Source organism: Scyliorhinus torazame, chromosome 1, assembly GCF_047496885.1.
Source record: "Scyliorhinus torazame isolate Kashiwa2021f chromosome 1, sScyTor2.1, whole genome shotgun sequence".
In the NCBI taxonomy this organism is placed as follows: Eukaryota; Metazoa; Chordata; class Chondrichthyes; order Carcharhiniformes; family Scyliorhinidae; genus Scyliorhinus; species Scyliorhinus torazame.
Window position 1 is genome coordinate 174,675,332 of NC_092707.1, and position 27,664 is coordinate 174,702,995.

The 27,664-nt window shown below is 52.8% G+C and overlaps 1 protein-coding gene across 4 annotated transcripts in view; it reads right to left on the reverse strand.

Annotated features, from left to right (window-relative positions):
- LOC140417229 (bone morphogenetic protein 7-like) overlaps window positions 1–27,664 on the reverse strand; it is a 177,667-nt gene that overhangs the window by 37,637 nt on the left and 112,366 nt on the right. The window lies entirely within an intron of this gene.

The window sequence follows — 27,664 nt, forward strand, 5'->3', positions numbered from 1 at the left end:
AAATGGCCGCCCCCATGCGTCGTACAGGTCTGGGGTGGTCCAAGATGGCGGCGCCCTTCCTCCCCTCGTGGTGGCCGGGACCCAAAATGGCGGAGTCTGCGGGTCGCACATGGGGTGCTGGGGGATTGGGGAGCGTTAGGACCGCGCGGGGCTCCCTCATCTCTGGGGATAGCGGTGGTCGGGACCCAAATTGGTAGCGCCGGCGGGTCATACGTGGGGACGGGGGGGGGGGGGGGTTGGGGAGCGTAAGCGGCGTGCAGGGCTCCCTGTTATCCCGGGACCGCGGTGGTCGGGACCCAGAGTGGCTGCGCCGGCGGGTCATACGCGGGGGGGGGGGGCTGGGGAGCGTAAGCGGCGTGCAGGGCTCCCTGTTCTCCCGGGACCGCGGTGGTCGGGACCCAGAGTGGCTGCGCCTGCGGGTCGTACATGGGGCGCTGGGGGTGGTTGGGGAGCATAAGCGGCGTGCAGGGCTCCCTGTTCTCCTGGGACAGCGGCGACCTCGCGGGACCGGCACACAACCGCGAAATGGCCCTTTTTCCCGCAGCTCTTGCAGATTGCTGCGCGGGCCGGGCAGCGCTGCCGGGGGTGTTTCGCCTGGCCGCAGAAATAGCAGCGGGCGCCCCCGGTGCGACTTGGCGTTTGGACCGCGCAAGCCTGTGTGGTGTCCGGGGGGGGGGGTGGGTTTGTCGCGACGGGTACGTACGGAGCCCAATGGGCTGCCGCGCGGTCGGGACCGTAGGTGCGGGTATTCCGCGCGGCCACGTCTAGGGAGGCTGCTAGGGCCCGTGCCTCTGAGAGTCCTAGCGACTCTTTTTCTAGAAGTCTTTGGCGGATTTGGGAGGAATTCATACCTGCCACAAAAGCATCGCGCATTAACATGTCCGTGTGTACATTTGCGTTCACCGAAGGGCAGCTGCAGGCTCGTCCCAAAATCAGCAGCGCGGCGTAGAATTCGTCAATCGATTCTCCGGGACTTTGCCGTCTCGTTGTGAGCTGGTAGCGAGCGTAGATTTGGTTAACTGGGCGGACATAGAGACTTTTCAGTGCTGCGAACGCCGTCTGGAAATCCTCCGCGTCTTCGATGAGGGAGAAAATCTCCGTGCTTAACCTCGAGTGCAGGACCTGTAGTTTTTGGTCTTCTGTGACCCGGCCGGTGGCCGTTCTGAGGTAGGCCTCGAAACAAGTCTGCCAGTGCTTGAAGGCTGCTGCCGCGTTCACTGCGTGGGGGCTGATCCTCAGGCATTCCGGGATGATCCTGAGCTCCATAGTCCTTTTTAGGCACGCTTAATAAATTGTAGCGCACAAAGACTCCGAGAGACGAATAGAGTGAAGTCGATGAGGCTTTATTAAGCGTGTCTGTTCCCCCGCAGCTCGATAGTAGAATGGCCTGCGGGGGAGGACTCCGGCTTCTTATACTCCGCCTTCAGGGCGGAGCTAGAGGTCAACGGCCAACCAGGACCCGGGATCTGTCAGCCAATGACATTAGGGCTTCCAGTCCCACATGACCCCTAATACATACTACCATAGTCTAGGAACGGTTGCCACCGCCTGTAGAATCCCTGCGCAGACCCTCTCGAGGCGAACTTAATCCTCTCCAACTTTAGGAACCCAGCCATATCATTTATCCAGGCCTCCAGGCTGGGGGGCTTCGCCTCCTTCCACATTGGCAAGATCCTTCGCCGGGCTACGAGGGACGCAAAGGCCAGAATGCCGGCCTCTTTCGCCTCCTGCACTCCCGGTTCGTCCACTACTCCGAATATTGCTATCCCCCAGCTTGGCTTGACCCGGACTTTCACCACCTGAGATATTGCTCCCGCCACTCCTCTCCAGAACCCCTCCAGTGCCGGGCATGACCAAAACATATGGACATGGTTCGCCAGGCTCCCTGAGCACCTTCCACATCTGTCCTCCACCCCAAAGTACCTACTCAACCTCGCCCCCGTCAAGTGCGCTCTGTGGACCACCTTAAATTGTATCAGGCTGAGCCTGGCACACGAGGAGGAGGAATTAACCCTACCTAGGGCATCAGCCCACAGACCTTCCTCGATCTCCTCCCCCAGCTCCTCCTCCCATTTACCCTTCAACTCTTCTACCAGCGCTTCCCCCTCTTCTTTCAACTCCTGGTGTATTTCCGACACCTTGCCCTCCCCGACCCATACACCCGAGATCACGCTATCTTGAACTTCTTGTGCCGGGAGCAACGGGAATTCCCTCACCTGTCGCCTCACAAAAGCCCTCACCTGCATATATCTAAAGGCATTTCCTGGGGGTAACTCGAACTTCTCCTCCAGTGCCCCGAGGCTCGCAAACATCCCGCCGATGAACAGGTCCCTCATTCTTCCAATCCCCGCCCGATGCCAGCTCTGGAACCCCCTGTCCATCTTCCCCGGGACAAACCGGTGGCTACCCCTGATCGGGGACCACACCGATGCTCCCATTGCACCCCGGTGCTGTCTCCACTGGCCCCAGATCCTTAGCGTTGCCGCCACCACCGGGCTCGTGGTATACTTTGTCGGCGAGAGCGGCAGCGGTGCCGTCACCAACGCCCCCAGGCTCGTTCCTTTACAGGACGCCATCTCCATCCTCTTCCATGCCGCCCCCTCTCCCTCCGTAACCCACTTGCGGATCATCGCCAGATTTGCTGCCCAGTAGTAGCTCCCCAGGTTTGGCAGCGCCAACCCTCATCGGTCCCTACTGCGTTCCAGGAACCCTCTCCTTACTCTCAGGGTCTTATTCGCCCGCACTTAAACCCCATAATACTCCTGCCTACTCTCTTAAAAAAGGCCTTAGTGATCACAATGGGAAGGCACTGAAACAGAAACCGAAACCTCGGAAGGACCACCATTTTGACCGACTGCACTCTACCAGCCAGCGAGAGCGGTAACATGTCCCATCTTTTGAAATCCTCCTCCATTTGCACCACCAACCTCATCAGATTCAGTTTATGTAGGGTCCCCCAACTCCTGGCTATCTGGATCCCCAGATACAGAAAGCTCCCCTCCGCTCTCCTCAGCGGTAGGTCCCCTATCCCTCTTTCTTGGTCCCCTGCCTGTACTACAAAAAGCTCACTCTTCCCTACATTGAGCTTATAGCCCGAAAACTCCCCAAACTCCCTTAGAGTCTGCATGACCTCCACCATCCCCTCCATTGGATCCGCCACGTACAGCAACAGGTCATCCGCATATAGCGACACCCGATGCTCTTCTCCCTCTCGGACCACCCCCCTCCATTTATTAGACTCCCTCAATGACATGGCCAATGGTTCGATCACCAATGCGAACAACAGGGGGGACAGGGGGCACCCCTGCCTCGTCCCTCGGTACAGTCGAAAGTACTCCGACCTCCGCCGGTTTGTCACTACACTCGCCATCGGGGCTCTGTAAAGGAACTTAACCCAATTGATAAACCCTGCCCCGAACCCAAACCTACGCAGCACCTCCCAGAGGTACTCCCACTCTAATCGGTCAAAGGCCTTCTCCGCGTCCATAGCTGCCACTATCTCCGCCTCTCCCTCCTCCAATGGCATCATTATCACGTTTAAGAGCCGCCGCACATTGGTGTTTAGTTGCCTGCCCTTTACAAATCCCGTCTGGTCCTCGTGGATTACCCCCGGGACACAGTCCTCGATCCTCGTGGCCAGCACTTTTGCCAGCAACTTTGCATCCACATTGAGGAGCGAGATCGGCCTGTACGATCCACATTGCAGTGGGTCCTTGTCCCGCTTTAGGATCAAAGAAATTGTCGCTTCCGACATTGTCGGGGGCAGGGTCCCCTCCTTTCTTGCCTCATTAAAGGTCCTCACCAGTAGCGGGGCCAACAGGTCTGCGTACTTCCTGTAGAACTCCACCGGGAATCCGTCCAGTCCCGGGGCCTTCCCCGCCTGCATGCTCCCCAAACCCTTGCTCAGCTCCTCCAACCCAATTGGTGCCCCCAAACCAGCCACCTCTTGCTCCTCCACCCTCGGGAATCTCAGCTGATCTAGGAATCGTCTCATCCCCTCTTCCCCCGCTGGGGGCTGTAGCCATGTAAAATAGCTGCGTTCCGATTAATCTGGCCAAAACTCCGTTTAAAATGGCTAACCCGAAAGACTGCTGGGAAAAGCAGCCAAGAAGACAAGCAGGCAGCTGCAGACAGGTTTGCGTATTTCAGCTCTGGGAACGTAGCCCAGATCGATACTCAGGACTGTTTACACCTAATCAACTCAGACATCCACAGTTAAATCGGCTATCCCCGGGAACAATTGCAACATATTGGCAATTGAATACCGGGCCAGACCTGTCGGCGCCTGCAGTGGCCGAAACAAAGACAGGTGAGCGACCACCCCCCGATCAAGGAATCGCCTCACCATTGGACGCATCGACCCCAGAGACTGGGGACAGAATCCAATCACTTGGGACTCAGGGTCAAGGGCCGCCCCGGGAGGCGGGAAGCCCCTGGGCCCTATAAAAGTAAAGGTCCAAGTTCAGATCTCTCTCTCTCTCATCTTCACCTGCTCGAGGCCTTCGGAAGACCAGCCACCGATAGCAGTAAGTTTGAATCCAACGATCGCTATCCGGTAGAGACACCTAGCCACTGACCTGTAGCAGCCTTTTGAATCCCGCGGGCCAGATTTGATTGGACAAGCCATTCGTTTCCCTGACCTGGTGGGCTCTTCCTAAGTTAAGTATTGGCCAGTAGTGTTAGGTTTGTTATATAGAAAGTAGTATTAGGGTATTAATATTGCTTGTTGTATATAATAAATGACCGTTGTTTTAATCCTTACTAAGCAGTGTGCTGTGTTATTAATCATAACCTGAACTTGAACCACGTGGCGGTATCATAAAGATACCTGGCGACTCATGAGCAAAGGTGACCGAAACAGAGCAAATAGAATAAAGCTAGAAAGAGCAACATAATTGGCGACATCCTGACGGGACCCGACTTAGAAGTGGAAAATCACTCCGGGAGAACCCCAACATTTTGAATTAGAATCCAATCGGAAACAAAAAAAAAACCACAAGTGTTCAAGTGGTTCTGGTTAATAATTCACAATTCGGAAGTGTGTATATGCATGGATAACTAACAGGGTTATAAGGCAAAACTGATAGACATTTTGTCGCGTCAAAACTATCGGCAGTTGGTATTTCGGAAATTAGCGCAAGCCGTACCCGCATCTACCACACCACCTTAGCCCCCTGTTCCAAATTCGAACGTAACGAGCAGATAAGAGAGAGCCATGCAGGCAATGCAAGCGATGCAGCGCCTCATGAACCCCGAAGATTTTGCTGTCGCACCAGTCAGCAGCGTAGGAGCGGGACAGTGTCCCGTTTGGGAGGTGGAAATCCGCAAAATTCTGCAGGGCAAAGGATGGCCCGTGTGGAAGGATTTCTGCAATAACGACGACTCAGGTCCTGGAAGTATAGGGCATACTTGGTGGGAGAACCTGAGTGAGATTCACAGAAAGAGTTTAGCAAAAGCGCGCAAGCCGATGGCAATTGTGTCCTGTCTGGCACAATTGCAAGGCACAGAGGAGGTCGTCAGGACGCTCCGCAAGGAAATAGAAGGCATACATCGGATAAGTAAAACCGATATATGCGAAATTGAGAAAGAGAACCGGGAATTGAAAGGGAAATTAGCAGCAAAGGACCAAGAGGTGGCTGACGCCAAACGGGGTCACCAATCTTGTCTGGCGCACTTGAGTAGTTTCCAGTCACAATATGAAAAGGCTTATCAGGACCTGCAGCGTGCAGTCCTGGTAAAGAAAGAAACAGAAAACCAGTTAGAGACGCTCCAGAAACAATGCAGTGATCTCAAGGCAGCCTTGAGAGCGCTCCACGCCACAACCACAGAACAAAGGCAGAGTACTTTAGACCATGCAAAGTGCCAAAAGCAGATTGCAGACTTGAAAGCACTGCTTTCTGTCCAAAAGGGATTTCAAGAAACCTTTGGGGAAAGTTTAGACCAGGAAGACGGCCCTGATTGGGAAGAGTTGCAAGAGACAGCGCAGAGATATGTTCAGGGAGCATGTGCGCAGGAAAAACCCCAAAGGAGGAAAGCACCCCCACCCCCCACACAACAGATATTACAGGCTCACATGAACCCTGCAACAACCCACCGCACCGCCACAGCAGACGCGGCGGACGTTTTATATTCCACCCCCCTCACAGTGACCCAATTACGGGATGCGTGTGCCAAAATCACACCGTTCCTCCCCGCTTCAGACCCACACCATTTCTTTGCCACCGTCAAACACCAGGCGACCTTGTATGGCCTGGATGAGAAAGAGCAGGTAAAGCTCACGGTCCTCAGCTTAGACCCATCGGTTGCAGCAGCCCTTCCCGACCCACAGAATGTAGGAGGAGGCACCATTGCAGAAATGCATACCGCGATCCTGGATGCGATCGGGTACAACCGGGGCGACCCCGTAGACGGTCTGAATAAATGCAGACAGAAAAAGTCTGAACACCCCACAGCGTTCGCAGGACGCTTGTGGATTCACTTTGAAGCCGTTTTCGGCAACGTAGATCGCGCCCATTTGTCCGCAAACAATATGGCCAAGTGGACCCGCACCCTTATCTCCCATGCCACGGAAGAAGGACAGAATGCCTGTAACAATTATGACCCCTCGGAGGAGGCTCATAATGAGAAGTGGGTGGTCAAGAGATTGTCCCGCGTTTGGGAACAAGCGGCTCACAGTAAATCAGCCACTAGAACACCCAAGGAAAACCAAGCTGCCGCAGATGTGCAGGCAGTAAGATCCACTCTTCACAACCCCGCCTGGGTAAACGAGGGAAAGAACAGCCCCCCAGCCAAACCGCAAGAGTGCTACAATTGCGGCCAATTGGGACATTTTGCTAGGGAATGCAAAGACCCTAAGAAACCACAGAGTGCCCAACTGACAGGCACTCTCGATAAGAGAAAGGCAGAGGCCGTAGCGACCGAGAACTGAGGTGTCCACATGATGATTTAAAGGAGACACTTGGTGAAAAGTGTTGTCCTTTCTGATGGAACCTGCAGAATGTTTTATGTTGTCTGTCTGTTTGTTAAATGTTGTTCGTCCTACAGGAGAATTTTCTCACCGCCCCACACCCATTCACCTGAACTTTTTAACTTTTCCCGCTGACACCCACCGTGGCCACACGCCCATTCTGCCGAAACCTCTGAGGACTTGCCTCAGAGGCCCACCAGACCAGACGCCCGATCGTAACTACTCATCTGATTTGATGGTAGAATCAGAACAGTAACCCCACCATGATGACTACATTTTTGTCTGTTCTTTGGTCGCTCAGGCAGTGGAGAAACGGCGTGAGACCCGCCCTGCCTGGGGACCCCCCCGTTGGTCCAAAACGCTCGGGTAGGGAAGATACGGTATTGGTAGCCGTCCTACCCGGGGACTCCACCCAAATCGTACCCGTCGCAGCCCACACGCACCTCATTCGAACTTTACTTTCAAAAACCGTTTTATTTTATTTAGGCAACCTTTGGGTTGCTGCCACATGCTATTTACATCCTAGAGCATTTGGATGGTAAAGTTAGCACTGGTCCACCATTGGGAAGTGTGCCGTGTCCAAACATTTGTTTTGAAAAAAAATGGGGGGAGAGTCACATACTGTGACCAATTATAAGGGTTTAATTGGCCCCAAGAAGGACAGACACACTAACACACCAGATATTAAACCAAAGTATTTACACACACTACACTTGTCTTACAGAACTCCAGAAGCTGCAAGCCCGGAGAAAACCAGCAAACAGGAAAAGGAAAAGAAAGAAGACAGCCATGAGGACTCCTTTCTTCGTGATCAACATATTTATAATGGACTTGTGGTTGTGCGGGAACACAGACCCCATTACTCCAAACCCCCCTGCCATTAACGCTTCACTGCCCCGTAGTACCGAGGGCCCAATCACCAACCACGCTGCATTATCCTGGTGTGCCAAGTTCATAACTTGGTACTCCCTATCGTACGTTATTGAGGTACTGTTAGCATTGGCTGTACTCAGTTGTGCAGTACAGACCATGCGCCTCCGCAAGTGGAAAAGGAGAGCGTACCGCGCTCAAACCCCGGTCTATCGGATCCAATCCCCGATATTCGGCTACAACCAGACCCCAGACCCCCGCGATATATAAATAATAAAACATGCACTGGCGGTTTGTTTGTTCTTCCTGTAAATAAAAAGAGAATGTGTGGAAATGTATGATCCTGAGCTTGACTGCCAAGCCAGGAAAGAATATATTGATTGTGATGGTATTGTATAGAGAGATAAGACTGTAAGTAAGAAGAAATGTTTAGGTAAAATTAGAGGTTCCCAGTTTATTTTTTTCCAGACACATGCCCCTGCCTGACATAGCGCCCCCAAGAATTGTTTCGGTAAATTTTTGTGCATAGCTAGGGTCAGAGTAGTGGCCATGTGGGAGGTACCCCCAGTCGGGAAACGAAGAGGACAAAATTTATGTGATCCTTCACGCTTCGCGTTAGGATCACAAGGCGGGAATGTAGCCACGTAAAATGGCTGCGTTCCGTTTAATCTGGCCAAAACCCCGTTTAAAACGGCTAACCCGAAAGACTGCTGGGAAAAGCAGCTAAGAAGACACAAGCAGGCAGCTGCAGACAGGTTTGCATATTCGGCTCTGGGAAGGTAGCCCAGATCGATACTCAGGACTGTTTACACCTAATCAACTCAGACATCCACAGTTAAATCGGCCATCCCCGGGAACAATTGCAACATATTAGCAATTGAATACCGGGCCAGACCTGTCGGCGCCTGCAGTGGCCGAAACAAAGACAGGTGAGCGACCACCACCCGATCAAGGAATCGCCTCACCATTGGACACATCGACCCCAGAGACTGGGGACAGAATCCAATCACTTGGGACTCAGGGTCAAGGGCCGCCCCGGGAGGCGGGAAGCCCCTGGGCCCTATAAAAGTAAAGGTCCAAGTTCAGATCTCTCTCTCTCTCATCTTCACCTGCTCGAGACCTTCGGAAGAGCAGCCACCGATAGCAGTAAGTTTGAATCCAACGATCGCTATCCGGTAGAGACACCTAGCCACTGACCTGTAGCAGCCTTTTGAATCCCGCGGGCCAGATTTGATTGGACAAGCCATTCGTTTCCCTGACCTGGTGGGCTCTTCCTAAGTTAAGTATTGGCCAGTAGTGATAGGTTTATTATATAGAAAGTAGTATTAGGGTATTAATATTGCTTGTTGTATATAATAAATGACCGTTGTTTTAATCCTTACTAAGCGGTGTGCTGTGTTATTAATCATAACCTAAACTTGAACCACGTAGCGGTATCATAAAGATACCTGGCGACTCATGAGCAAAGGTGACCGAAACAGAGCAAATAGAATAAAGCTAGAAAGAGCAACAGGGCTGGGATCTGTACAGCTCTTCATAAAAGGCCTTGAATACCTCGTTTATTTTCGTCGCACTCCGAACCGTGGCTCCCCTTCCATCTTTGACTCCCCCTATTTCCCTCGCTGCCATCCTCTTACGGAGCTGGTGTGCCAGCATCCGACAAGCCTTTTCCCCCATACTCGTCGGTCGCCCCCTGCGCTTTCCTCCACTGTGCCTCCGCCTTCCCTGTGGTCAACAGGTCAAACTCCGTCTGGAGCCGTCGTCTTTCCCCAAGTAATCTTTCCTCCGGGGCCTCTGCGTATCTCCTGTCCACTCTCAAAATCTCCCCCACTAACCTCTCCCTTTCCATACCCTCTGTCTTCTCCCTATGAGCCCTAATGGAAATTAGCTCTCCCCTGATCACCGCCTTCAACGCCTCCCATACCACCCCCACCCGCACCTACCTGTTGTCGTTGGCCTCCAAGTACCTTTCGATACACCCCCTCACCTTCCCACACACCACCTCGTCCGCCAGCAGTCCCACATCCAGCCGCCACAACGGGCGTTGGTCCCTCTCCTCTCCCAGCTCCAGTTCCACCCAGTGCGGGGCATGGTCCGAAACGGCTATAGCTGAATACTCCGTCCCCTCCACCCTCAGGATGAGCGCCCTACCCAGAACAAAGAAATCTATCCGGGAGTAGGCTTTGTGTACATGGGAGAAGAAAGAGAATTCCCTGGCCTGCGGCCTTGCAAACCGCCATGGGTCCACTTCCCCCATCTGATCCATAAACCCCCCAAGTACCTTGGCCGCCGCCGGCCTCTTTCCAGTCCTTGATTTGGAGCGGTCCAGTGCTGGATCCAACACTGTATTGAAGTCCCCTCCCATTATCAAGCCTCCTATCTCCAGGTCCGGAATGCGCCCCAACATGTGCTTCATGAATCCTGCATCATCCCAGTTCGGGGCGTATATGTTTACCAACACCACCCACGTCCCTTGCAGCCTACCGCTCACCATTACATATCGCCCTGCATTGTCCGCTCCCCCCCGCCGCTGACTAGCCATCTCCTTTTCTGGGCCAGTCCCGTGTCCACGCCTCCCTCACCCTCCAGTCCCCCAGAGGGGGGACCCCCGTCCCGACCTCCTCTTTTGTGTCCCATTCCCTTTTGGCCAGTGTAGCAGCAACCCTTTCCCTCCCCCCCTTCCCCCCCTCCCCTCCCCACCGCTAGACCCCTGTCTAGCTTTTTTGCTCCCCCCATGTCACTCCCGTAAGTCAGCTGAAGCCTGCGGACCCCGGCTTCCCCCGCCGTCCCATTGACCTCCCCGCGTGGGAGTCTGCCAATCCATATGCATTCCTTCGTTCCCCTTCCCGCCTTTCTTCCCGCGCGCGGGAAAACACTCCGCGCTTTCCAAAGCCCGCTCCGCCCCCTCTGGCGCAGCTCCTGTCGCGGCCTTGTCTCTCTCCCCCAGCCCATGTAACATTTCCTGCGCGTGATTGACCCCCTATATACAACAACCATCACACATCAAACCCCAAAACATCCCCCCCACCCTCACAAACCCTCAGTTAGAGTCCAACGTTTCGGCTTGGACAAAGGTCCACGTCTCATCAGGCGTTTCGAAGTAATAGTGTTGGCCCTTGTATGTGGCCCACAGTCGCGCTGGCTGCAGCATTCCGAATTTCACTCCTTTCCGGTACAACGCCGCTTTGGCCCGGTTGAAACCCGCTCTCCGCTTTGCAACCTCTGTGCTCCAGTCCGGGTATATTCGGATCTCTGCATTGTCCCACTTACTGCTCCGCTCCTTCTTGGCCCATCTCAGGACCCACTCTCTGTCCGTGAACCGGTGGAACCTCACCACCATCGCCCTTGGCGGCTCATTTGCCTGGGGCTTCTTCGCCAGCACCCGATGTGCCCCGTCCAACTCCAGCGGCCTCGAAGGGGCCTTCGTGCCCATCATCGCATCGAGCATCGTGCTTGTGTATGCCCCGGCATCAGCCCCCTCCACTCCCTCAGGGAGACCCAGGATTCACAGATTCTTTCTCCTCGACCTGATCTCCAGGTCTTCGAGTCTTCCCGCCCACCTCTTGTGTAGCGCCTCGTTCTGCTCCACTCTCACCGCCAGGCCCATGAGCTCGTCCTCGTTCTGACTGACTCTTTTCTGTACCTCCTGGATCTTAGCTTCGTGGGCCTTCTGCGAGATCCCGAGTCCTTCAATTGCCGAAAGCATAGGCGCCAACATCCCCTAGTGCATCTCCTCGCGCTGCTCCTCGAAGCAGCGCTTGATGAACTCCTGCAGCTCCCCTTTGTCCCTGGCCGCCGCCATTTTGTTTTCTTTCCCTCGCTTCTCCCGTTGCTCCAGTGCCGCTCCTTTGGCCGTTACACTTCTGGTCCATTTCATATAAGTTGGAGGGGGACCTCTCTCTTCCCTTCCCCACGGGTTGAGTCAAAAAAAAAAAAAAAAGTTCTGCTGGGGCTCCTCTAACGAGCCCGGAAGTCCGTGGTAGCGGGAGCTGCCGAATCGTGTGGCTTAGCTCCGCATAGCCGCAACCGGAAGTCGAGAGGGAATCCTTTTGGCAGTTTCCGCTTCACCAGTCTGCCCCAAAAAGTCTCTGGAAACTCCTGAAAAAGGTCTGAGAGTTGGTTCCAGATGGGAGCTGCCGAATGCGCGACCTACTCCTCCATGGCCGCCACTGGAAGCCTCGTCCCTGCTTCTTCAATGGCCCTGGTAGATCTTTTCACAGTTGTTCCCTCTGCTGCTAGAATTCACCTTTGATAGAGGCCCTCAGGTCAGATTGCAGCTTTAAGCTTGCCCTTCCCCCGCCTGCATGCTGGAAGAGGCTTTTGCCTATTCCTGCAGGTCAAGCCAAATCTTTTACTGTTTCTGCCGGGTCTGGTAGCCAAAAGACATAACATTCCTGGGGGACACTGTCAGGGGAATGCTGCAGTCTTCTTCCCACACTGGGAAATGTCAAACAAATGCCATGGGGGCCATGTAAAAGAGCCCAAAGGTCCGTTCCAAGCGGGAGCTACCGAATATGCGACCTAGCTCTGCATAGCCGCACCCAGAAGTCTTGTTGCCATCTATCTTGATGAGGTATTTTCAGATTATGCCGTCTGCCTGTGTAAGGTGAAATGTGTTTTCAATGCTCAGGAGGTGGTCTATCTAGGCTATAGGGTTAATCAGGATGGCCTGCACCCAGTCGCCGACAAAGTACGGGCAGTCAAGATGGCCCCCATGCCACATGATGCTACAGAACTTTGCTCTTTCTTGGTCCTGGCTCCCCTTCACTTTCTCCTACAGAAATGCCAGCCCTGGGTTTGGGGCAATGAACTAGAGGCGACTTTCCGATTAGTGAAGCAGAAGCTGGTTTCATCGAGAGTGCTGACCTATTTTGACGCAACTAGGCCCCTGTATGTGATGCAGCCGTACGGCATTGGTGGCGTTTTCTCCCATCGGAGGGTGATGGCCGCAACCATTAGGTAGCTTTTCCTCCAGGATGTTGACAGCTCCGGAGCGCACATAGAGAAAGAGGGTCTGGCGGTCGTGTTCGGAGTCAAACGTTTTCATGGGTACATTTACGGCTGCTATTTATTCGTAATTACTGATCATAAGCCACTGCTTGTCCTGTTTCGCAAAAATAAGGCAGTGCCGCTGATCACATCCGTCTGGATCCAGAGATGGGCTTTCCTACACCACTCCCTGAGAGTCCGCAGCGACTCTCTCCCCCAGGGGATCCCTCGACACCCCCCCAGCCCCTTAAGTCTCCTCTACTCCCCTTCCCGTCTGTCCCCCCCTAACCTCCTCCACCCCCCGAGGCCTGACCTGCCAGACCAGCCCCGCGCCTGGCCCTAGCCCGCCCCTCCTCCTACTCTCCCTGGTGCCCCCTGACCTACGCTAGCTACGTTGACCCCTGCCCTTGGCGCCCGTCTGTCTCCCACCCAAGCACTCGGGCCCTCCCCCCACACCCCAAGGACCCATTAACCTGATTGTATCTCCCCGTGCCCTTCCAAGTCCCCTGACCAGCCCCTAGCCCATCCCCCTCTCCGAGGCCCCGATCTCCCGCCAAAAGGTACCAGGCGCGGAACTCCCTTTGCAGGGCCCCCCCACCAGATGCAATCTCCCACAAACACCCTAAGCAGTGCGCCCTCCAGCCCCCGCTCCCTGTCCCGGCTGAAAACAATCTTGGATAGAACATTACAGTACAGGGTAATCTAACAAACTGCCACCACACAAAAGCTCTGAGAGCCCAGAGTCCCTTAGTTCAAGTCCAGCTTCTTCTTTCAAGAAAAAAAAATTACTCCTAATCAGACAAGTTAGGTTAACAGACCGCTGCAACTGTACAGCACTGAAAAAACTAAGTGCCCTTTAGTTCAAGTCCAGTTTCTTTTCTTTGATAAAAGCCCAAACCTGCTCCGGTGTCTCAAAATAGTAGTGGAGTTCCTCAAACGTAACCCATAGCTTTGCAGGACACAGCATTTCAAACCTCACCACCTTTTTGTAGAGGGCTGCCTTTACCTTGATGAATCCTGCACGCCTCTTGGCCAGCTCCGTTCCCAAGTCCTGGTAGATGCGCACCTCGCAGTTCTCCCATCTGCTGCTCCTCTCCGCCTTGTCCCATCGCAGCACTGTCAGCCAGCCGGTGAAAGCGGACCATCAAGGCCCTCGGTCGGTCGCCCGTCCTGGGCTTCCTTGCGGGGGCTCTATGTGCCCCATCCAACTCCAGGGGTTGGGGGAAGGCCTCCGGCCCCATGAGCACCTTGAGCATACCTTTCACGTATGCACCCACATCCGACCCCTCGCAGCCCTCGGGGAGGCCACGATCCTCAAATTCTGCCTCCTGGCTCTGTTCCCCAGCTCTTCAAGTTGCTCCTGCATCCTCCTCTGGCAGGCGTTCAGCTCTTCCACCTCGTGCTCCAGCTCCGTTACCGTGTCCGCCTGGCTGGAGAGCTTCCCCTCGGCCTCCCTGAGCGCCTTCTCCTGGACTGCCTGTGCCTCGACCATTCGGTCCATCACCGCCCTCATCGGGTCCAACGTGTCCCTCTTCAATTCGGCGAAGCAGTTCTTAAAAAAACTCCATCTGCTGCTCCCTTGGCCAGTGAGCCTCCGCTCCCTGGTCACTGCCGTCCGCCATGTTTCGCCGCCCGGCCTGGGGTCCCCGCTCCTCCCGCTTCGAGCCCTGCCGCTCCACTCGACCACTTCTGGTCCAGCTGCTCATACTCTCGGGGGGGGGGGGGGCCCTCTTCCCTATCGTCTCCTCAACCTAACCAGGCCGCCAAGTCCAAAGTCCGTTTAACAGGTCCGTTTGCCCATCGCGGGCGGGAGCGATCCGACCTGCGACCTGCTTCCTCGAGGGCTCCATCGGAAGTCGTACCAGTATTCTTTTAAGTACTGCCCGGGAGCGTGATAATGAAACCAGACACATTGAACCGTCTTCCCCTGCCAGTAGTTTCGATGGATCCGCCCACGGCCGATTAAATTGGGACACTCTGCCCATGACGGCTGCCTGTATTCACAAGTGGATGCAGACCGACGCGGTCTGGCTAAGATGCGACATTAGGTTTTGTTGGGTGGACTGCGATGACAGCTTCCAGTAGAGTTGAAGGTCTTTTCTACCAATATGTCAGAGCTGATTATTGAGGTCAGTATACTCCTATGGGGCACAAGGGGCATCATCCCGTGAAAGGGCAAGCTTTGGTTCTGAAAGACGTTCGCACAGCACATCCGAGTGTCTCCAAGGTGAAAACGCGGGCCAGGAGTTACATCTGGTGGCAGGGACTTGTTGCGGACCCTGAGGTGGTGACCCAGTGCTGTCCCGTTTGTCAAGAACACAAAAAGCTTCAGGCAGCGGCTTCCCTGCACCCGTGAGAGTGGCCAGGGCGTCCCTGGGCTGGCATTCACATGGATTTCACTGGCCTGTTTTTAGGATCCATGTTTCTCATTTTGGCGGATACGCACTCGAATTGGCTGGAGGTCCACAAAATGGCATCCATCACCTTCCACGCAACCATCAAAAAGGTAGTTCGTACGATGCCCAACTGGAAACTATGGTTTAATCGGGAGGTTCACTCCCTACTGAAGGCCAGGCCTGAGGCGGTCAAGACAGGCCGGCATGGTGGTACAGTGGTTAGCACTGCTGCCTCACAGCTCCAGGGACCAGGTTCAATTCCGGTCTTGGGTGACTGTCTGTGTGGAGTTTGCACCTTCTCCACGTGCCTGCGTGGGTTTCCTCCGGGTGCTCCATGCTAAATTGCCCCTTAGTGTCCAAGAGGTTAGGTGGGGTTACAGGGATAGGGTGGAGGCATGGGCCTGAATAGGGTGTGTCGTGTTAGGTACACTGGTCTAACACTGGCTGCAACAGGATGCAGCTTAGATCAGAAAGATACTTCAGACCTTGAAGTTAGTTCAATCAGGTTTATTGAACTAATAGCACAGTTAGCACAGTTCTCTGTGAGTTCGACTCTCTGCTAACTTAAGTGTGGTTACTCTGACTGAACCAGACTAGCTCTTAGCCACGTGGTGGAGGTGTGAGATTGTAACAACACCCTTGACTGACTCGCTAGATGTTCATCAGTGGAAAGAGGCGGAGTGTGAGTGCCTCGTGTCTTTTATAGTCAGATCCCACCCCTGAGTGTCCTGCCTGCTTATTGGTCATGTCCTGTTCTCTGTGTCCATCAGCTGCTTGTCTGTATATCATTATGTGTCGGTATCGTTACAAAAAACAGGGTGTCCCCGAAGCAGAGAATCCAGCCTCTGTCGGTATACAGCATCGATCCGGACGATGAGTGGTGTGCCACCCTTACGGTCAACCGGTCCCAAATACGATTCCGCCTGGACACTGGTGCCTCCGCCAATCTCATCACATGATGAGGCCTCATCATGGGCCCCCATTGCATATGCGTCAAGTGCGATGACCCCCACGGAGTAGCACTACGCGCAGATAGAAAAGGAGTGCCTGGGCCTTCTGACCGGTTTCACGATTATGTCTAAGGACTTCCTCAATTCACCATCGAGACCGACCATCGCCTGCTGGTCAACATAATACAGAAAGACTTGAACGATATGACGCCTCGCCTCCAGCGTATTCTTCTCAAGCTCCGGCGATATGACTTCCAGCTGGTATACACCCCAGGCAAAGACCTCATCATTGCGGACGCTCTCTCCAGGGCAGTCAACACTCCATGTGACTCAGCGGAAGGCTGACCCCTTGCTACAGCGTGTCATGCGCCACCTAACCGACGGGTGGCTCAAGAGCGCCACCTAACCGACGGGTGGCTCTGTCCTGATCGTGGACCACTTTTCGAATTATCCGGAGGTGATCCGGTTGCACGGCATCACCTCGTCTGCAGTCATTCGTGCATGTAAAGAAACCTTTGCTCGACACGGCATCCCGCTCACGGTTATGTCGGACAATGGCCCCTGCTTCGCCAGCCAGGAATGGTCCAACTTTGCCAGGCGGTACAATTTTGCCCATGTGACATCCAGTCCCCTGTACCCCCAATCCAACGGCAAAGCGGAGAAGGGAGTACATATAGATAAATGGCTCCTCTGCAAGGCTGCCGATGCTGGGTCCGATTTCTACCTCGCCTTGCTGGCCTATCGCTCCGCCCCACTGTCCACTGGCCTGTCGCCAGCCCAGTTACTCATGGGTCGTACCCTGAGGACGACGGTGCCGTCCATCCATGTCCCAGACCTCGACCACGTTCCGGTCCTTCGCCGGATGCAGCTGTCTCGTGCACAGCACAAGGCGGCTCATGACTCCCGTGCAGCTGATCTCCCGGCTCTGGATCCAGATGACAACGTCCGCGTCCATCTTCCGGATGGGGGCTGGTCTGCAACCGCTGTTGTCCTCCGGCAGGTGGCACCCCGCTTGTTCCTGGTTCATCTACCGGATGGCTCTATTCTGCGCCGCAATCGATGCGTCCTCCGCCTCGTTCCACGCTCGCCACGTGATCCTCCACTGTCGCCTTGCCCTCCTGATGACCCTGCCATGGACTATGCAGAGCTCCCTGTCACTCTGCCTCCCCCTGACTCTGACGCAGTCCAGCCCGCTCCTGAACCGGCGGCTCTCGACCCACCCTTGAGGCGGTCAACCAGAATTCGTCGCCCACCTCAGAGACTTGATTTATGAACTTTGCGGACTTATAAACCCTCTGAATTGTTTTGTTGCTTTGTTTGATCGTTTCCCTGGTTTGTATATAGTGTTGATCTCGTTATTCTTGTTGCATACTGCTTCTCTGCACCAGGCACCTTCCCATGTAAATAGCTTAGTTCTCATGTACATAGTCCTGTAAATATGTCTTTGCGCCCCACACGTAGTGAGGAACATTCTCACCATACATTATTTATTGCCACACACATAAATTTTTTTATAAAAGGAGGGATGTCATGACATACACCAGTATATCATGGTGCAAACACACACACTGATGGACACACAGCGGGACCAATCAACACACACAACACCGCAGCCAGTCACCAGTTAGAGCACACTCACTATAAAGACAGGGGGCATCAGAGTTCCCGCTCATTCGGGATGCAGCCTCCTACAAGGACAGAGCTTACAGCTTACAGCACAGATCCTCACCATGTGCTGAGTGCATAGACTGGTTCGGACAGGCACAGGTCTTTAGTTTAATCTAACATTGTGTTAAACCACAGTGAAAGTATGTTCAACAGTTTCTAACTTAATAAAATAGCACTATTGTAAGTGTTGGTGGCCTGTTTGTGTTCCACGGATCCAGAGCACCCATCACATCAGCAGGCACGAGCACCGAGCAGAGATGTTCTGTCAGGCCCGACGATTTCAAACTGCAGCATCGCCTTGATCGCCTTATTGGATACCCCCAGTTGACACGAGCCACTGGCAGCTATGGCGTTGCCATTGTAGTCAAGGAGCTGGCAGGCCGGTGGAAGAATGCTTGGTTTGGCGCGGATGATGTTGAGGTTGGATTTGGAGATGAGGTTCGCCGATGCCCAGTCTGAACCGGATGCGGGCCTTGTTCACTGTGAGGACAGCAGGCCACCCGTCGTCGGGATCCACACTGAGGATCGAAGGCGTTGCGTAGGTTTGGTGGAAGGCAGCACATGTGTAGTTATGATGCCCACCCGTTATGGGGACTTGGGGCACTCAGCATCAGGGTCTGTTGGGCTGTCGGATCGTACTCTGGCATGCCTTGTTGTATTGAGCGGACACTTCTGCGCCTCACCTGGGATCGCTGGCTGCTGAGCGGTGGAGCAGATCTGCAAAGGGCTGCGTAGTGGCCAAGCTTGCCACACTGTAGACACTGGCGTCCTTTTGCCGGACATTGCCGCTTTAAATGGGTGGAGCCACAATTTGGACACGTCATGACGCCGATGTCAGCCCGTTCCGTGCGCCATCGTGCATGCACAGTGTGGTCGGTTCACATACGCACCTGCGCAGTCGGGTTGTCAGGCTTGTCGTCCACTCGGTCGTGGCGCGCATGCACAGGGACCCAGGAAAAGTGCGCGAAACAGCCACTCTCCTTGATGCTCAGGCCCTGCATTTGTGCAATGGCCTGCACCCATTCCGCCTCATGGGAGGCCAGCTTTGCAGCTTCTGCCACCCTGATGTGGGAGCAACGATTCTTAGCATGCTCATGGACAACGCACGTCTTGATAGCGACAGACAGGGTCAACTGTTTGACTTTCAGGAGCTGCTGCCGAAGGGAGTCGGAGTGGACCCCGAAAACGAGCTGATCCCGGATCATGGAATCAGCCGTCGAGTCATAGTTACATGACTGCGCTAGGGTGCGGAGATGGGTCACGAAGGACTGAAAAGGTTCATCCTTACCCTGAAGCCTCTGCTGGAAAATGTACCGTTCAAAGCTCTCATTCACCTCAATGTCGCAGTGGCTGTCAAACTTCAGCAGGACTGTTTTGAATTTTGTTTTGTCTTCCCCGTCAGCGAACGTGAGGGAGTTGTAGATGTGGACGGCGTGGTCCCCCGCGGTGGAGAGAAATAGCGCGATCTTCCTGGCATCCGATGCTGCTTTGAGGTCGGGGGCCTCGATGTACCAGAGGAACTTTTGCTTGAAGAGCTTCTAATTTGCGCCGAGGTTGCCGGAGATGTGGAGCTGCGGAGGAGGCTGAATGTTTTCCATGTCACTGGATGGCTGCTTGCTGGTCGATGCTGATTCACTCGAGGTAGGTCCGTCAATTTTCAGTCTCAATCCGTGGTACCATGATGTGTTAGGCAGGTAGGTTCGGTGTGGACTGCACTTGATGCAGCGATGTGAGTAACAGACCTCTAACACTGCAGAAGATCCAACACGGTTTTATTGAACGATAGAACTAACATACATATTTAATTGTGGGTCAACACTATACTGAACTGACTGGAGACCTTGTACTAGCCTGACCAGACTTACTAGCTACCGCATGGTGTTTGCACTGTGCTAGCTCGTGGACTCTGACTGTCTCAGTGGCTGGGTCCCGAGAGAGCGGGAAACCTAGTGCCTTCTGGCTTTATAGTGGTGGTGTCCTGTCTGGTGATTGGCTGCACTATGCTGCGTGCTTACTGGTCATCCTGTGAGTCAATCACTGCCTGTCTGCACTTCATTATATACATGAGTGGATATTATGACAACAACCAGTCCACAGCACACGTCATCTCCCTGGCCCTACATTCATCCCCTCATGCATCTTGACAACAAGGACTCCTACGTCAGACTCCTATTCATTGACTACAGCTCTGGGTTCAACACCTTAACCCCAGCCAAGCTCACATCAAAACTCCAAAACCTAGGATATGGCTCCTCCCTCTTTAACTGGATTCTAGACTTCCTGACCCACAGACCACAATCAGTAAGGATAAACAAGAGCACATTCACCACGATAGTCCTCAATACTGGGGCCCCGCAAGGCTGCGTACTTACCCCCTACTTACCCCCTCCTTATTCACACATGACTATGTGGCAAAATTTGGCTCCAACACCATCTTCAAGTTTTCTGATGACACGACCATAGTGGGTCAGATCGCGAACAATGGTGAGTTAGAGTACAGAAGGAAGATAGAGAACCTAGTGGAGTGGTGTAATGACAACAATTTCTCCCTCAATATCAGCAAAATTAAGGAACTGCTCATTGACTTCAGGAAGCGAAGTATCGTACACACCCCTGTCTACATCAAAGGTGCCGAGGTGGGGATGGTTGGCAGCTTCAAATTCCTAGGTGTGCACATCACCAACAATCTGTCCTGGTCCACCCACGTCAAAGCTATGACCAAGAAAGCACAACAGCGCCTGTACTTCCTCAGGAAACTAAAGAAATTTGACTCTTACCAATTTTTACAGATGCACCGTAGAAAACATCCAATCTGGTTGCATCACAGTCTGGTATGGCAACTGCTCGGCCCAAGACTACAGAGAGTCGTGAACAGAGCCCAGTCCATCACACAAACCCACCTCCCATCTATCGACTCTGTCTGCACCACCCGCAGCCTTGGGAAAAGCGGGCAGCATAATCAGAGACCCTTCCCACCTGGGTTATTCTTTCTTCCAACTCCTTCCATCGGGCAGGAGATACAAAGATGAGAGCACGCACTAACAGATTCAAGAACAGCTTCTTCCCTGCTGTTACCAGACTCCTAAACAACCCTCTTCTGGACTGAACTGATCTCTTCACACAATTTCTCTATTGAGTAGTACTGCATTCCATATGTCACTTGATGCCAGTGCCAATGTTTTTACATTGCGTATTTATGTATGTCCTATCTTTTTTTCATGTATGGAACGATCTGTCTGGACTGTGTACAGAGCAATACTTTTCACTGTACCTCAGTACATGTGACAGTAAATCAAATCCAATCCAATTCAAACAGTTGCGCACCACTTTTTCGGCCCATGGCATAACAGAGGTAGTCGTTACTGACAATGGGGCCTTGTTTATTGGTGAAGCGTTCACTGCATTCATGAAAGCAAATGGCTGTCGCCATGTTCGCACTGCTCCTTATCACCCGGGTTAAATGGACTGGAGCGCAGCGTACTGACGGCGAAACGGGACTTGAAGAAACAAACCACAGGTTCGATGGATACCAGACTGGCATATTTTCTGTTCTTGTATAGAACTACAGCTCATGTTGTGACTGGGGTGGCCCCGGCTGAAATGTTGATGGGTTGCCAACTCCAGAGTCAATTGAGCTGGTTGCTCCCCGACATTGGCGCAAAACTGCCCGACTAGGCGTCGTCTTCTGTGATGTTTCGTACCTGACAAAGTGGTCTATACCCGTAACCTTGTCGAAGGCCTCGCTGGCTCTCGGCATTTGTTGTTCATCAGTCCAGTCCTGTATCATACCACGCACACGTTCAAGGTCAGTTAATGAAGCGCCACCTCCGTGCCCGGAGGTTTGCCGCTCGGGAGGCTCCTCTAGGGAACTCCACGCCGGTCTTGCTGGTTGCTCCGTTTCCACGGCCTGTGCATCTGGCTACCTCGTCTTCTTTTCCTCATGGTTAGGAGATGCCTGGTCATTTGATTCTGATACGGAGTCACAGACCTCTGGGTCTCTGACTCAGACATTATAGTTCGGCTGCCTTAGGATGGTTCTCCTTCCAGCCGTTCCAGCCGCAAGCGTCGTTCTCTAGCTATGTACACACCGGCCAACTCGGTCCCATCGCCTGGCAGCGATGTGCTGAAGCCAAAATGTCTGTGCCATTCGCCGGGACTGCATCAGTTTCTTCTGCTCCTTCCTCGTCATCGGTGTTTTTGACTTCTTCTACTCCTCGTCTTCATTATCCTCATCATTTCCCTTGGGGGGGGGGCATGGGACGGGATCAAATGCTTCCCCATGTGGCTCAAGATGCATGAGCTCCCCTGCTAACTGCGTGGCTGATAACCATGTTGTATAAAAGGTCGGCCAGTGAGGAAGCGACCAACACAGAGAGAGGACCCGGTAAGGTATAATCGGGCCTCATGTAAATTGTTGTCATACAAATAAATGCCTTCTTTTGTTTACTCGTTGGACTCCCCTCACCTTTATTAAAGTGAGAGTCTGAGTGCTGTAATCTGCGGTGTTGGAGCCCTTCTTCGGTTTGAGGGTAGGCTGAGTGGAGGAGATAGGTGTCCTCCTCCAACTGATCTGCTATAATGACTACCTGAATGCCCACCTTATTGAAGTCGGGATTCCCCTGGGGAGGCGGTGTTTCGTCCCTGATGAGACTACATTGCTCTGCCCCGAGTATCCTTTTTGTGATCCTTTGGTTAATCTTGGTGTTCCTCTCTTTTGGGGGGAATTCCAAGAGTCTCGGGTATCCCATCATAATTTAATAGAGTATCATAGAGATGTATAATTTTACTTTAAAGTGAATCATAATTTCCTAAATACCGAAATGAAAGGGAGTTCAGTTGCTGCAAACTATGTAAAAGAGGGATCATTCCAACAAATAAAGATAAATTGCCACTTGGCATTCTGAGTATGAACTTTCATTTCTCTGGAAACGTGCATCAGGAAATGAGGTGCAGGCAGCCCTGGTCTCCTGTTGATGACAAACCAGGGGCGCAATTCTCCCATCGGGAGTCTAAGTGCTGACGCCGGAGTGAAAACAGGAGTGTTTCACTCCGGCGTCGGAGCCCGCTCCCAGACCCCTATTCTCCCGCCCCCAGGAGGCTAGGAGCGGCATCGCGTCATTTACGCGTGCCATAAATGCGGCGCCACGTAAATGATGTCACCCGCGCATGCGCGGTTGCCGTCCTCCCCGAGGCAGCCCCGCAAGAAGATGTCGGATGGATCTTGCGGGGCTGCGGAGGAAAGGAGGTCCTCCTTCGGAGACCCCATTTGAGGCCCCCCCCGGTGCAGGAACCCCCCTTCCCCCCCCCCCCCCCCCCCCCACAGGCCGTCCCCCCAGCGTTCCCGCGCAGTTCCCGCCGGCAGCGACCAGGTGTGGATGGTGCCGGCGGGAACCCGTTGTGTTGAGAAGGCCGCTCGGCCCATCCAGGCCGGAGAATCACCGCTCGCCCGTTGCAAACGATTCTCCGAGCGGCCAGCCGTGATTCTCGCCGTGCCGGTTTTGGGGGGGGGGTGGGAGAATCGCGTGCGGGTGTCGGGGCGGCGTGACGGGACACGGGCGGCGCCCCGCCGATTCTCCCACTCAGCGTGGGGGGGGGAGGAATTCCGCCCAGAGCTGGAACCAATTTCCAAAAGTGCAGCTCCGTTGGGCAAGGTTTTCTTCTGGAAGGCAAAAGTGGAGATTTTATCCCGGAGCTCCAAATAGGTTGGCTGTAGTCTGTTGCTTCATGATTCAAACAAGTTTGAATCCCAGTTTTGATTAATATTTGGACTTGGACCGGGGGCCAGTTTAGCTCACTTGGCTGGACAGCAGGGGCGTCATTCTCCGACCCCCCGCCGGGTTGGAGAATCGCCGGAGGCTGCCGTGAATCCCGCCCCTGCCGGTTGCCGAAGTCTCCGGCACCAGAGATTCGGCGGGGGCGGGAATCACGGTGCGCCGGTTGGTGGGCCCCCCCTGCTCGATTCTCTGGCCCGGATGGGCCGAAGTCCCGCCGTTAAATTGCCTGTCCCGCCGACGTAAATTAAAGCACCTATTTACCGGCGGGACAAGGCGGCACGGGCGGGCTCCAGGGTCCTGGGGGTGACACGGGGCCCGGGCCTGTGCCGTGGGGGCACTCTTTCCCTTCCGCCTCCACCACGGTCTCCACCATGGCAGAGGCGGAAGAGACTCCCTCCACTGCGCATGCGCGGGAAACTGTCAGCGGCCGCTGACGCTCCTGCGCATGCGCCGCCCCGACATGTCATTTCCGCGCCAGCTGGCGTGGCAACAAAGGCCGTTTCCGCCAGCTGGCGGGGCGGAAATCCCTCCGGCGCCGACCTAGCCCGTCAATGTTGGGGCTCGGACCCCAAAGATGTGGAGCATTCCGCACCTTTGGGGCGCCGCGATGCCCGTCTGATTGGCGCCGTTTAGTGCGCCAGTCGGCGGACATCGCGCCGTTTCGGGAGAATTTCGCCCCTAGTTCGTGATGCAGAGCAAGGCCAGCAGCGTGAGTTCAATTCCCATACCGGCTGAGGTTATTCATCAAGGCTTCGCCTTCTCAACCTAGCCCCTCGCCTAATGACAAATTTGATTGGGTCATTGGCATAGGGTTGGGGAGGGGGATGGGGGTTGTTGGTAGGTGTAAGTGAGCAAATATTTGCTGACACAAATCCCTCACCACACCAAGCTATTCAAATTCTGGCAGACGTGGTGTGGGAAGCAATTGAACAGAGAACAGCTGATTTCATCCATTGTCACAGCCTGTGGGATATTGTGTGTGGGAGTCCAGCTTGAGAGTGGAAATAAAAAAAAAATCAAATGAATGTTGATTTTCCAGTCTTAACTAATGCTTATATTTGCATTAACATCATCCATAGGTTTTCTACTCTTACAAATAATCCTCTGGCATGACCACAATCAGTGCTATTGGGGTACGTTTATCCCTCCCTTTTGAGATGGACACCGCCATACTAAACGGTGAATTGGACAGCAACCTGAAAAAAAAACAGCCTGAAAACTCATCCAGGCGTTAGAGAGCCCTGGGCCTTGAACTCTTCACTGTCTGCCTGTCAGACCAACTCTCAGCACGAATGACTAGACTGCCTCACTTAGAATCCTTTGATCCCATGATTTTATCTCTGCTGCTTACTCTACCCAGGAAATGTTATTTTCAATAAACGTTTTGTCGGGTCTCATGAGGGGAGGTAACGACTTACTGATTAACGGTTATACAAAGAAACAAAAATGCAAATAACAGCTCTGATGAAGAGTCCCACCCAAAATGTTAATCAAGCTTTTTCTTTCAGATGCTTGCCATGTATTTCTAGCTTTCTATGCCTTTATTTTTGAAAAATGAGCTATGTTCACATCACTTAAACATTAGCATGCTACTGACCAATTTTTCCTCCCAGTTGTTTTGCTAAATATATATTCAGTTTTGATCTTGTATCAGCTTTGTTGACCTCTGGAACCAACTGCTTAGACAAGCATAATACAAGATTAGATTGGCATCCTTCACTTGGACTCCTTGGCTATAATTATGTATCTCTTTCTTTGCTTACCATCTAGGACCAATGCCTCATATCCTGTCACTCTATTGCTCAATATTCCCCCTGTACCAATCTAACCAATAGGCCATCAGCAACAGCTATTTAAAAATATTGTCTTGGGAGCATTAGGGTTAAATCAATGATAAGGGTAAAATGTATTAGTAGAGAAATAATTTTGGGGAAATTAATAGGATTGAAGGCGGATAAATCTCCAGGGCCTGATAATCTTCATCCCAGAGTAATTAAGGAAGTGGCCCTAGAAATAGTAGATCCATTGGTGATCATTTTCCACTGTTCTTTGGACTCTGGAATGGTTCCTACAGATTGGAGGGTAACTAATATAAGCCCGCTATTCAGAAAGGGAGGTAGAGAGAAAACGGAACTATAGACCAGTGAGCCGAACGTCATTAGTAGGGAAGTTGCTGGAGTCCATTATCAAGGATTTCATTAAGAAGTCTTACAACACCAGGTTAAAGTCCGACAGGTTTGTTTCAAACACTAGCTTTCGGAGCACTGCTCCTTCCTCAGGTGATTCACCTGAGGAAGGAGCAGCGCTCCGAAAGCTAGTGTTTGAAACAAACCTGTTGGACTTTAACCTGGTGTTGTAAGACTTCTTACTGTGCTCACCCCAGTCCAACGCCGGCATCTCCACATCAAGGATTTCATGGCACAGTATTTAGTAAGCAGTGGTATAATCAGACAAAGTCAGCATGGATTTACGAAAGGGAAATCATGATTGACAACTCTACTGGAATTCTTTGAGGATGTAACTAGTAGAGTTAACCAGGAAGAACTGGTGGATGTGGTTTATTTAGACTTTCAGAAGGCTTTCGACAAGGTCTTGTACAGCAGATTACTATGTAAAGTTGAAGCGCATGGGATTGTGGGTAGTGTCTTGAGATAAATAGAAAGTTGGTTAGCAGACAGGAAGCAAAGAGTTAGAATAAATGGGTCTTTTTCTGATTGGCAGGCAATGACTACTGTGCTGGGACCCACATTATATAATAATGATTTGGATGAAGGAACTAAATGTATTATCTCCAAATTTGCAGATGATACAAAGCTGGGTGGAAGGGTGAGCTGTGAGGAGGATGCAGGGGTGCTTCAGTGTGATTTGGACAGGCTGAATGAGTGGGCAAATGCATACTAGATGCCGTATAATGTGGATAAATGTGAGGTTATCCACTTCGGGTAGCAAAAAATAGGAAGGCCGATTATTGTTTGAATGAGTGTAATTTGAGAGAGGTGGATACTCAGCGAGACCTTCGCTGTCCTCGTACATCAGTCATTGAAAGTAAGTGCACAGGTACAGCAGGTAGTAAAGAAGGCAAATGGTATGTTGAGAGGATTTGAGTATGGAATGGGTTGGAATATTTTACTGCAATTGTATAGGGAATTGGTGAGGCCACACCTGGAGTATTGTGTGCAGTTTTGGTGTCCTTATCTGAGGAAGGATGTTCTTGCTATGGAGGGAGTGAAGCGAACGTTTACGAGGCCGATTCCTGGGATGGCGGGTCTGTCATTTCAGGAGAGACCAAATTGGTTAGGATTACAGTAATTGGAGTTTAGAAGAGTGAGAGGGAATCTCGTAGGAACGTCTAAAATTCTAACAGGATTAGACAGGGTAGATTCAGAAAGAATGTCCCCGATGGTGGGGGAGACCAGAACTAGGGGTCATAGTTTGAGGATAAGGAGTAAACCTTTGAGGACTGAGGTGAGGAGAAATTTCTTCACCCAGAGAGTGGTGAATCTGTGGAATTCACTACTACAGAAAGTGGTTGAGGCCAAAACGTTCTGAAATTTCAAGGAGGAATTAGATATAGCTCTTCGGGCATAAGGGATCCAAAGATATGGGGGGGGGGGGGGGGGGAAGGCAGGATCAGGGTACTGAATATGATGATCAGTCGTGATCATAATGAATAGTGGAGCAGGCTCAAAGGGCCGAATGGCATCATCCTGCTTCTATTTTGTATGTTTATTTCTATGTATGTTATTTTGCAAAACTTACTCACTGGAAGATGCTCTGAAATGGATTAGCCCGGTGGCTTAGCTTGTCTGTGCAATGGGTTCTGGAGCGAAAAGTCCTAGGTTCAATCCCCAGCATGTTTGGAGTTAGCTGATCTAAGATTGGGACGATATCAGGTGTCATAGTCCACTTTGCAAACACTGGGTTGGGAAGAGATATATTGGCTTCAGTTCCCATTCCTCATTGTGCTCTGGAGCATGTGCACGGGTGTCAGATGATTTCAAGATCAGACTCAACCGTGATGGTCCTGTTGGTTGAAGAGCCCACTCACAC